Below are 12,827 nucleotides of genomic sequence, written 5' to 3'. Positions count from 1 at the left end.
GTGATTTGGGTGATTTTGGGTTTTATCAACAGCAATTTTAATGATAATAATGTTAGTAATAATATTAGTTTATTATTATTATTATTATTATTATTATTATTATTATTATTATTATTATTATTATTATTTTGTCTTAACAGTTAAGAGTTTATTTTTATTTCATATTAGTATTGTACTTCTAAATGCCCTTTTCCCAATATCTGCTTTTATATGGCATTTTTCCAAGTGACCCTTTTTGGTTAATTTCAAAAAGACAATCTGCAGTTTTAGGGACAGCTTTCTGCTGTGAATTGTTCTCGGTCAGTGCAGTGACTTTTGTCTTTAACACTTTAAAGAGTAACAAAACCACCCAAACCACCTTTTTCAGTTGAAAACAGATATGGGTATTTAGTACCCTAGTGTTATTGATTGATTCAGTTCCAAGTCTTTGAGACATTTGAGTGCAAAGTATCAAAATAATACATATTCTGTATAAATCTGCATAGTGACTACCCTCTAAAGGTTGAAAACTGCTATTGCAGTTAAAGTTTTGCTATTGGCTGATCCTGGTATCAGGAGCCTGCTTTCATCTCCAGCCGATGCCCCTGTCACCGCCCCATCGCTGCCCTGTTGCTGCCCCGTCGCCGCCCCGTCACCGCCCTCTCACCAACTGACTACTTTGTGTGTGTGTGCAGGGGGCAGGGAGGTGCTGTGGATCAAGAGGCAGAAGGACTGGGTGGTTGGGCGTGCCTTAACCCCCCTTCCAGACTTTTTCACATTACACACAGCCAAAAATGGGGGGTTAGTTACTCTTTAACCAAATGTGTTACTTAGATTTTGAAAACCATAATGAACCAGTACAGTAAAAGTTCCTTTGCTTGCTCCATGACCCGTTGACCTGCATCTGTTAATCTCAATGCCATATTTCATGTCCTGCTTGTTAACATCATAGAGGCGAGGCTTGTGTGCGTATGTGTGTGTATGGTTTGGGGTCTGCGGGGACATACCCCCCCTCCCGGCAACCATGTCACAATTTATTACGTGCCATTTTTCTTCAAGCAGTGCCACGTTTACGGCATCTGCCACAGTGGTGACTGGCCAGGCTTAAAGAGTATTATCAGGAGAATAGTTTTGCATATATTACAGGGTTAAGTGCAAACCAATCTGCTTTATCCAAACACAGCAATCCAAACAGAGCGCCGGGCCTGGGAGACTGATGAGTAACACACTCGGCCGGGGCCCCAGCAACCCCTGACCCCCCTTTTCCACCTCCCCATCACACACTGAGCTCACACTGATTGGCTCTGATTGCTTGTATAAAACACAGCGCTGACTTTTTGATTATATTGCATATGGTCACGCATGGACTGGTGCCCTGTGCTGCAGAGCTCCAGATTACTGCAAGGGCACAGGGAGGGAGGGAAGGAGGGAGGGAGAGTGAGAGGCTGTGATTGTAATGACTCCAGGAAATATGCAACGCAGTGGGATGGTCTCTGGTGTTCATGACACAAGTGTATTTTGTCCCTTCTTGCTCGCGGTTTTGCAGCTTGTGAGGCCTAGAGCAGATCCTGACCAAACGTAACCCCCACTGCAGGTTACTGTGGGTTCACCGGTGTCGCATGTCAGGAACTGCATTGTGGGTAAAGTGGCACAGGAGGGCTTCCAAAACAGACTTTCAGCAGGTCAGGGGGAAATTGTTTTGGCGTTTTAAATGGAACACCTCCGTAAGCAATCCATACTGACCTCTCATGCACCTTCCAAGCTCCTCGCTGCAGATACAAGGCTCGGAGTTTGCGGTCGGCGCGTCGGCCTAGAGGGAGCGCAGCAGATAGGGTCTAATCCGCGAAGCCCCCGGCCAAAGCTGATTTCCCACATAGCCCCATCAGCTTGAGTTACAGATTTAAAAGACAGGGCCCTTCTTGTATCACTTGGCTTTTCACCTCTTTCAGCTCTGTTATTTCCCGGTTTTAGCATTCTCTGTCCAACAAGAAATCACAGACATCTCCAGTTTCAGCTGCAGACTGAGCACAATTACTTGTGGGAGTTTCAAAAGTTATTTTGAGGGGGATTCATTGTGTTGGTGTGAAGCATTGCAGCAAATTCACTGTACACATGAGTTACAGGTTGGCTCACACAAATAAAAAATAAACATTTTCTCACTTCCCTGTGGTGGTATTTATCCATGGCAGAGCGGCAGCACCATGCAGTGTCCCTGAAAGTTAATTACTGACCCTAGAAACAACAGTTGACATAACAGTCTAGCCACTTTGTCAGTGGATGTCAGTGTCAAGCATCAATGCACAGAGACACCTTTTTCAAAAAGTCATAGTATAGTATGTCATCCAAAATACTGTAAAAATGTTATAGAATAGTAATTCCTCCAAAATAGTGTAAAATTAAAAAAAAAAGAAAAGCATGTTGTATAGCATGTTGTCAAAACTGGCATGAAAAAGTCATAGTACAGTATGTTGTCCAAAATAAAAAAGTCATAGTATAGTATCGAATGCTGTCCAAAATGGCATGGAAAAGTAGCAGTATAAACACAACAAGCGAGACACTGGTGAAAGGAAGAGAGGTGGATGGGTCCAACAAACTTTGGACTTTCACGCAGTATCCCACAAATTATTTCCTATGTTAAACCTAAAGTCAATGATGTGATTTAAGAAGCAACATAATGTGCTAGAATGTATAGCATGCTACGGTAGTACCTGGTGTTAGTAACAACCATACTTATTTTACGCCAAACCATGATGTTCTTTCATAACCTAACTACATGCTTTTGTTGCCAAAACCTAATGAAAGATGTCTTAGAATGAGGTGTTCGACGGATGTAAGTTTATTTTGAAAAACCTGTGCGTGTAATGCCCAAAAACTGTACATTTGATGTGAAAACAGAAGTGTATTCTTAACATGTAACAAGCATAAATTAACATGCCATCCCCAAATGTCCAAAACAAATGCAGTAGGATACCAAGCGTGTCATGTTGACATGTAAGTCCACTGAAAAAGTAGTGTTTTTTTAGAAGGTGGGATGAGAACGAGCCGAACAGTCTTTCCACAAGCTCCATTGAGTAGCTCCTCTGGAGCATTCGTTACAATTCACTTTTTTCACTAACTTGATTCTGAGGGGCAAAGCAAGGTAGAATTGTTTTTAATATAAAGTTGGGTGACTTTCAAGTGACAAAAAAACAAAAACAAGAATAGTTAATATCTGTGCTGCAGAGGTCAAACTGAAAAACTGGACCCTACATTTCCCATAATACCATGTCTTCCCAACTCCATATCCATGTGTAAGATTTTTGTAACACAAATAAAAAATCTCCAATAGCTTGATGACATCATCAAGGTTACTTTAGGTCATACAGAGATAGTGATTCAGATGAAACAGAACAGAAAGCAGCAAAATATGAACAATGGATTGTGTGCAGGCAGTCAGTGCAAGTGAGAAATGTTTCATATAAATAAAATAAACAAGGAAATAAAAACTTAGCTGTCAAGAGTCTCTGTGCTGGAACAAAACTTGTTCTTACAACATGCACTTATGATGACGGTCAGTAGAGTTGACACACTGCTCTCACACACACACACACACACACACACACACACACACAGACACACAGTCAGAGTCAAAGGGAACAGCTGTAAAAACAACTGAACCTTGTATTAGATTTGATTCATATTAGGAGCTGGATTTATGGCATTATGTAAAAGCACTGCATTTGCTCTAACAGAATCACGGGGTTCAGGAATGTTTCTTGCAATGTGTTAAAATCAACATGTTTCAACCTGAACAACAGAGGCCTCATTTTACTTCTATTTTTTAAAAAATGTAATATAAATATATTATGTTTATCTAAATTTGAAACAAACTACTAACTTTTTTTCAGCCCGTTCTTGCTCCAACCTCGTCAAATAGATCCTCTCTGTTAGTGCTTTCAGCGTACAAGCGTGACGCCAAAAGCCACCTTCTGCATCCAACCAGAATGCAGCTGGACGGCGTCAGATGAGAATGCGCTCAGACCAAACCATTGGCGTTGTTATTATACTTTGTCGTACTGCTGGACAGCCAAACAACCAGACAGCACCGTGCAAAATCCATATGCAATGCACATGAGTGACAACACTTGTTGAGAATGAGGCTGGACAGAACCGGTTCCCTGCACATGAAACGCTAAAGGACATCAGGTAATAATACTGCCAGTAACAATGTAATATAAGGTGCGCAAGTGCACTTATAGGGTGGGAGGGGAGGTGGATGGGTCCCACAAACAACTGACTTTTAAGTTTGGAGTCCGGAATTTGTTTCCCGTGTGGATGTGAGTTTCATACTAGAGCGTAACAGCTGACGCAGAAGGATACGTAACACATCATAAGTAGATGCAAAAGGTCACTGACAGAGCGGCACCATGTGACGAGTTGGGATTAGAAGGTTTTGTCTTTTCACATCTTTTATTAGTTTTAAGATTTTAAAGCTTTTATAGCATCGTATGTGGTTGGATTAAATTAATGTCTCACAATATAACAGGACACTTTTAACCAGGAACAGATTTCGATGACTTTTAATTTATTTAGGTATTAAGTAAGTGAGTATTATTTATCTAAATAAACTGCAATGTCTTCTTCAATTTTTCACAGTGTCAGTGTGTATTTGTTGGTTTTCATTGCTGATTTTTTAACTTTATGTTAAATAACTTTCCTTGCTGACAATGGCACAGCTAGCATGTTTGGTAGCCAGTTGTTTTTTTTTCCCATTCATTATCTGCAGCTGGATTTAATATTATATGCAGCTGGATTTAATATCATAATGTCTTAAACAGTGTGTCACTTGAATCTTTTATGGCTGGTGACTGTGCAGGCAGAGCAGAGTGTAAAATGTCCTGATCCAGCTGAGGAGAATGATCAAGGAATGACAGAGCCTTGTCTAACATTGCCATGCATATGTGGTTTCTTGCTTCTTTCAGATAATCACTGCAGGCATTCTGAAAACACATCTGTAATTGCTGTTACTGTCATCAGGAACAACTTAATCCTTACATTGGCCCCTGGGCTTGGCCCTAGGTTCCCAAAGTCCTATGATTCCATAATAATCCCAGGGTCCTAAATTCCCAGGATGTTTTTTCACAAGGCCCTGTGTTTCCAGGGTCCTATATTCTAACATGTTCTCATCCCAAGTCGTCACACGTTGCAGCTTTGCGGTGGACTTTCGCTTCAGCATAATAAACCCTGGGTATCCTTCTGTAGCTGCTATTTATGTTCCGCTGCCATGATGTCAACAAAGCACATGGTGGGATAGTGCTGCACATGGTTATGTTTAGACAGCAGCAGCACATGGCAACCAACGCTGGGATGTCGACAAATGCACATGCTGGCACAGATGGTTAGCGTCAAGTGAAGGGAGACACATGGTAAGGTGAAGAAAAAACATCACATTCAGACAGGATGTGAACACCGGACTCCTGCGTGAAAGTCCGGGGTCTGTTGGACCCGTCATGCCACTTGCTTGTTAATCTCTGTCTACAGAATAACTTTGGCTTACTCTGCATATTTGTGCATAAGACATCTCAGACAAAGAGTAAGATTGTGTGTAAAAGTTCCCAGGTCTTTTTACCTAACCATGACCTATTTGTAGATGGGACTGTTCAGTTGTTACGGATATGTCACCTGAACTTTGACTTCCTTCCTGACCTTAACCTGTTTAGAACTGGGACTTAAACCTGGCCCTAAACTTCTTTTCTGATCCTCAGTTAGTCCCATTTTCCTTTCTTAATTGGTTAGTTGTTGTGTTTTCACTGAATTAATATGTAGAAAAAACAGCAGTAATCACAACTCCAAAAGTCTTTTCAAAAGTTTTTTGCTGAATTAGTTAACTGCAAAATATTTTGGGAACTGTTCTCCAAACAGAACCCCCCCCCCCTCCAACTAGACAAAGAGCAGAGCTAGTCTCCTATGATCTTTTAAATTTTCAAAAAATGTAATTTTATATTTGCATACAGTCATAGAAGGTAAATCACATTTTATCCAACCACGAAGGAGACCAGGGCAAGCCGGAAGATATTTTATCATTATTGTAGATTCCTATTACCCCTGCCTGTTTCTTTGCTCTCTGGTGCACTTCTTTTTAACTAAAAACTACTTATTATTTTATCTACCTTTAATTCTTCCCACTTTTACCTACTGTTTTACCATTAACTGTATTACATATCTTTATTCTTTTTACTTTTTTTGTTCTCTTTATTTTTTTTATTATTTTTCAAATAATCATTTACTATTTTATGCAACAATATAAACCCGTGCCCCATAGAGTATTCTATAGAATACTGCGTTTCAACACTGACCCAAGTCATATTAAGAGAATACAAAGGTTTGTCCATGTTCCCAATATGTTCCTTAGAGCTGGGGAATGTAGGAACCTGGAAGTGAAAATATGGGGAATAGGGGAACATAGAACCCTGTCATGTTGCTATTATGTGCCATATAAATCTGGGGGACCCTGGGAACCTAAAACCATATGACTCTGGAATGACCCTGCTAATGCCATTCTCTTGAGGCACCATGCTAACATTAGCACTACCAGCCACTGAGTTGTGTGGCTGAGTCACATGACTCGCACCTGGCGGTTCATTGCTTTGAACCTTTTTGAAAACCGTTGATAACTTTGGTATTTTTTTTTTTTTAAAGTAAATCCTTTTCTTAAATAAGTAAATCTCTTAAGTAACGCCCGAGGTCATAATCTGCAGCACTGTCACACCAAACTGACCAATCAGTGTCAACAAATATCACCACTGTCAACAAATTGGCCACTAAGTACTCAGGATTTATGATGTTAACCCTCCATAACTTTTATTTTATTATTATTTTATTATTAATAGACATTCAGAGGTGGTTTGAAATTTCAAGGCCTTGAGCCTATTGCAATAATTCGCCACTAACTGTCCCCACAAGTGAATAAGGTCGAGGTGTGAGTGGAGCTGGGAACTTGCTCGCTGTGACATATAAAGGTTACATTCACACACATGCCACATCCATGTAAATTGTCTATCATGTCAAGACTGCAGACTGAGGGAGTGATGTTGATGCAGCTCTGGGGGAGCAGTTGAAGCCCACCCAAAACACACACACACACACACACACACACACACACACACACACACACACGCGCGCATATACACACATCTATCCACGGCTTGACATTTTGTTTTGTCACGGCCATTGTGGCGAGAGCTGTCACTAACAGAGAAACACCGTGACCATGTTGATTAGGCGAACCTTTTGGGCAAGGAGTGGAAATATGCTGTCAGCTCATTACAAAAATACATAAGCTCTCACTTCCAATTACTCACTTAGCAGGAGGAGATTAGACAGGGAGGCTGCTGCCAACACCGCAGTCTTTCTGGGGTCACTGGTGATGACTGTAGTTACAAGTTATATCAGCTTCTATGAACCTCCCCCAGTCTCCCCTTATCCTGTCATCCATCTTTAAACAAAGCCAACTGCCCTTTGACTCAACTCACCTGAAAAGCAAAGTCAAATATTTATACGTGTGTGTTAGCTGCTTTTTAAGTGAATTTCATAGTTCATGAAACATCACAGAGGTGTGTGAATAATTGTTACCTTTTGCAGCCTCAGTTCTTTGGAGATAATGAGGGACACTCTGATTTCAGTTTCCAAAATTAAATGACCCAAATATATAACTGTTCATGTAGTTATATATTGTAAGTCCCTATTCATAAAAGTTAGATGATACATAAATATTAACTTTGAGGCGGGTATTGATTGTTAAAGGGTTGGTTCACAAATAAAATGCACACATTTTTTCTTACATCTCTCTAGTGGTTTTATCTTTTCCAGCGTGTTCTCATTCTGAAGTTCTCTAATTCCAACTGCTTTCACAGGGATTTTTGCATTAAAGGCAAAAGCCACCTTTCATGGCTGTATGATATGGCTGTGTCAGCGGACAGACAGAACCATTCATGTTGTTAGGATACACCGCTGGACTGCTGTGGCAGCATGATACATTGCTTTATGGCACAAAGTTGAAATACTTCCAAATACTTCCTGGGTCCAACAAACCCAGACTTTCTCCTAGGAATCTGCTGTTTGCTTCCCATCTGAATATGATTGAAGGTTTTTTTTTTTTTTGTTTGTTTTTTTCACCTCACAAGGTCCCTCTTTTGCCAAATCTTAACCATCCATGCTTGCAAGTATGTTTGTTGATGTCCCAGCATTGATTGCCATGTGCTTTTCTTGTCCACATGATGCGTGATGCTGGATGACAGTTGAGAAGGTGGCTGGACAGTAGGGGTCAAAGTGTAACTATACGCTGGCAGTACCTGACAGTACCTGCCGTGTCCACATGAAATGAAGTTGGCTAACATCAGATTAAAATGCTGCTGGTAACAACAGGGAGCACGATGGTGTATATAGGGCAGGCAGCAGGGGTTGTGGATGAGCCCAACAAACCACAGACTTTCATGCAGGAGTTTGGTGTTCCCTTCCTGTCTGAATGTGATTTTATTTTTCCACACCTAACTATGTAACTCCCTCCTCTAATCTTATCCATCCATGCCAGCATGTGCGTTTGTTGATTTCCTGGCCTTGGTTAACATGTGCTTTTGTTGTCTAATCATAACCACATGCAGCATCATCTCTCCATGTGCTATTGTTGGCATTATGGTAACGGCATCCTGGAACGTCATGAGCAGACGCAGAAGAATACCTAGAGTGTAATATGTAGACATGGAATTCCATCGCAAAGCACCAACTTGGGATGATAATGTGTTGTTTTTTCAGTTTGTGAGTTTTGTATCTCTTAGATTTTTTACTCCATTTGAATACAATGGAAGTGAATGGAAATCTTTTTCTGGACCTAGTAGCATTTCAAAACATCAACAGCAGTGAGGATTTACAGAAACGAAAGTTATTGTTGATAACCCAAAGAGCTTGTAATGGACCATTTTAACTGAAAGAATTAGGGCCTTCATGGATGACCTGACTGTTACCACCGAATCAGTACCAGGGAGTAGGTGGATTCTGCAAGGGCTGGAGAAACTGATTGGATGGTCAAGGATGAGGTTCAAACCTGCAAAATCAAGGTCACTGGTGCTGAAGAAGGGGCAAAGTCATGGACAGGTTCTGCTTCAGCATCGGAGGGACACCAATCCCAACTGTCTCCGAAAAGCCAGTGAAGAGCCTTGGCAAGGTGTTTAACAGCAGCCTGAAGGACTCAGCATTTGTTCAGGAAACCTGTCAGGAGCTATAGAGAGCTGGTTGAGAGCAATGGACTGGTCAGAGCTTCCCGGAAAGTTCAAGGCTTGGATCTACCAACACAGTATCCTGCCTAGGATACTTTGGCCTTTGCTTATCTACGAAGTTCCCATCTCCATTGTAGAAGGCTTGGAGAGAAAAGTCAGCAGCTTCCTCAGGAGGTGGCTGGGACTGCCTAGGAGCCTCAGCAGCATTACCCTCTATGAACGCAACACCAAGCTTCAGCTGCCCCTGAAGTCACTAGAGGAGGAGTTGAAGGTGACCAGGGCAAGAGAGGTGATGTTGTATAGGAACTCCAGTGACCCCAAGGTGGCCCAAGGTCAAGGTGAAAACCGGGAGGAAGTGGAGAGCCGATGACGCTGTTTCGCAAACAGAGTCGCGGATACGCCACAGAGTCCTGGTTGGAGCAGTGACCTGAGGTAGAGCTGGTCTGGGGACCTTTCCAACGCCACAGTACTAGAAGGCCAAGGGGAAGGAGAGACGCAGACTGGTCCAGTAGGAAGTGAGGGCAGAGGTGGAGGAGCGGAGGACCAGCAGAGCTGTTGGTCTGGGGCAGCAGGGTGCCTGGACAAGGTGGGAGCAGGCCATCGACCGGAAAGTCACATGGACAGATCTCTGGTGGGCAGAACCAGAGTGCATTATGTTCCTTGTCCAGGCGGTGTATGACAGTCTGCCCAGCCCATCAAACCTCTCCATCTGGGGCAAAACAGAGTCTCCAAACTGCCTGCAATGCCCAGGCAGGGGCACGTTGGAGCACATCCTGAGCTGCTGTCCAGTAGCTCTTGGGCAGGGTCAGTACTCTTGGGCAGGGTCAGTACACCTGGCGCCACAGTCGTGGAAGCCATCAGCGTGGGAATCAGCAGCAGCAGTAGACGGTCCCGTCCCACCAACCAGGCAATCGCCTTCGTGAAGGCTGGTGAGCAGCTGTGAAGAACCACAGGAGCCAGGAACCCACCTGGACTCCTGGCAAGTGCACAGGACTGGCAGCTGTCTGTCGACCTGGAGAAACAGCTTATGTTCCCCCAGCACATTGTTGCAACCACCCTGAGGCCAGACATCCTCCTGGTTTCAGAGGAGACGAAGAACATCATCCTGATGGAGCTGACAGTGCCATGGGAGGACAGTCTGGACGAGGCCCACGAGAGAAAGAGGACCAAATATGAAGAGCTGGTCATCGACTGCCGCAAGCAGGGCTGGAAGGCTAAGGGAACGCCCACCGAGGTTGGCTGCAGAGGGTTTGCGGGGCAAGCACTCTACAAAACCTTGAATGCACTGGGCATCACTGGAGTGGAGAGGAGAAAAGCCATCAAGAACGTCACAGAAGAAGCAGAGAAAGCCTCAAGATGGCTCTGGATTAGGAGAGGAGATTCATGGGGGGTAGCAAATACCACCTGAACACAAGCCAGGTCTGATCAACCATGGCTGGGTTGCCTGAGCGAGGGTGTCTGATGTTGAAAGACCCGAAACACCCTAGGACCCTAGGTTACATCACTGATGATGTGTTCAAGAGCATCCAAGAGATGTATTCTATCAATGAGCCTTAAGTAAAAACAGCTGAGTGAGATCTCTAGATTGATTTGAAAGTTACTTCTCTGATTGGGTTTATAACAAATTAAATCGTAAAATATCAAAGTTAGAGATAATTGATTAATAAGAAATCAATGATCATTAATGGTGCATATTTAGTCTGCCATTATTGAGTCCATCCTCACCTCCTCCATCACCATGGTCAGGCTTTTCCAATAAATATTTTGGACATACCTATGAAAAGTACATCATCCAAATTTGTACCTATCCCACATAATCAGGAGTCAGGAATTTTGTGCACAACCTATGTATTTTTGAAGGAAATGATAATGTGACCAATGAATGCACTGACAGGAACAAACAAGGATACTGTCTTTAGTGGTCTGTGGCAAGTTGGGTGGTGGATGAGTCTCAAAACACAGGACTTTCCCTAAGAGAACGGTGTTCGGAGTTGTGTGAACCTTGAGTGAACTTTGAGTTTTAAAGAACATCATCACCATCTTTCTTTTCCCCAAATTTAACCACAGTAATTTTAATTGCCTAAAGCCTAATGTCCGTAACTTAACATTAATTACACAACTTCTTTTTCACAACTTTGAAACCTGGAGCAACATCACTTTTCTTGTGCTACTTTCAGACACCTTTCACAAGTATTTAAACCTTTGAACTTAAAACACATTGGTAAGATTAAAAAGGAGGTTTTAAGGAATTCAAGCCAATTTGCTCAGGTTTCAAATTGTTAAGGAAATAAAATTATTCATGGGGTACTAATTCATAGGATGTCATACAAACTGTTGTGTGTGCTTTTTTGTGGGACACCATATGAACCGTTCAATGAGGATTCACTGATCTGGTACACTGCTGCCACTGCCAAGGACAAAGGCAGACTGCAGTGTATCATGTTCTCATCTTAGAGGGTGATTGGCTGCAATTTGTCATCCCTCCAGGAGCTGTGCACCTTCAGGAACCTGAGACAGATAGGAAAGACTGCAGCCGACCACTTCTATCCCGGACACAAACTTTTTGAAACATTCCCTGCTGCAGTATATCAAAACCAAAACCTCTCACCACAAAAACTGTTTCTTCCAATTTGCGGCTGACCTCATCAACAAGGACCGATACCCCAACTGAATCTCATTCTGAATCTCATGAGCATGACGTTTCTGCAGTGTGACTACCTTTTTATAATCAATGTCATGTTTTCCCTGAAAGTAGTGTTTCCTACCTACTGCAACTATTACAAATGAATCATAGCATTTGTAGCTACACCGGTTCAAAGAATTGATGGCTATGCTTCGTACTGATGTTTTCTAATGATTTAATTGCTCTTGTCTTTGCTTCCTCTGACATTTCAACACCGTCGGCATACACCGTGAAAACAAAAAAAAAGGTCATTAAAGTTTGAAAAAGATACGTTTTCCACTCACTCTCATTCCATTGTCAATCATTAGACAATCCAATTAGCATTTCATATATGTTCTTAAATAAAACAAAAATGACCCAAATGCACCACCAGTGTCAATGTAAGGCACATTACAACAACATCATACATACACCTGAAACAACCATATGCACCTCTTAGACCACGTGTTGAATATTGTTCCTTTGAAGTCGTACGTTCATTGACTGCAGCCATGTTTCTCTTACCCACAATGCTACTGAACCTATGACCTCAATACATAACATCACAATTCCCACAGTGCCGTCAACTGCACCGGGGTGTCTGCATTTAGTTAAGACCTGACATAACAGGCAATACATTTTTTAACCAACATTTTTATAGTACCTTTGAGACACATTTATACCCTTTTTAACACCCTATTTATCACATTTTTAACGACTTTTTGATGGAATTCTGACCTCTAGGTGATGAATTTATAACTGAAACATATAAAATAAATGCATTAATAAGCCTGTGTCTGAGACAGTTACAGCAATGTTGACATGTATCTACTAAAAAAATTAAATATAAGTTCAATTGCCCTTGGTCCAATTTCCTGTTATATGTTATATGTATATGTTGATGGTAAAGACATGTAATGCTGAAAAGCACAAGA

The 12,827-nt window shown here is 42.0% G+C and overlaps 1 pseudogene; it reads left to right on the top strand.

Annotated features, from left to right (window-relative positions):
• The window catches only part of LOC121953656, a 45,543-nt pseudogene extending 34,905 nt beyond the window's left edge, over nt 1-10,638 (top strand).
• The last annotated feature ends 2,189 nt before the right edge of the window (nt 10,639-12,827 follow it).

This window comes from Plectropomus leopardus, chromosome 14 (genome assembly GCF_008729295.1).
Source record: "Plectropomus leopardus isolate mb chromosome 14, YSFRI_Pleo_2.0, whole genome shotgun sequence".
Taxonomy (NCBI): Eukaryota; Metazoa; Chordata; class Actinopteri; order Perciformes; family Serranidae; genus Plectropomus; species Plectropomus leopardus.
Note: the sequence above shows the minus strand (reverse complement) of the source record. Positions and strands in the feature narration are given on the sequence as shown.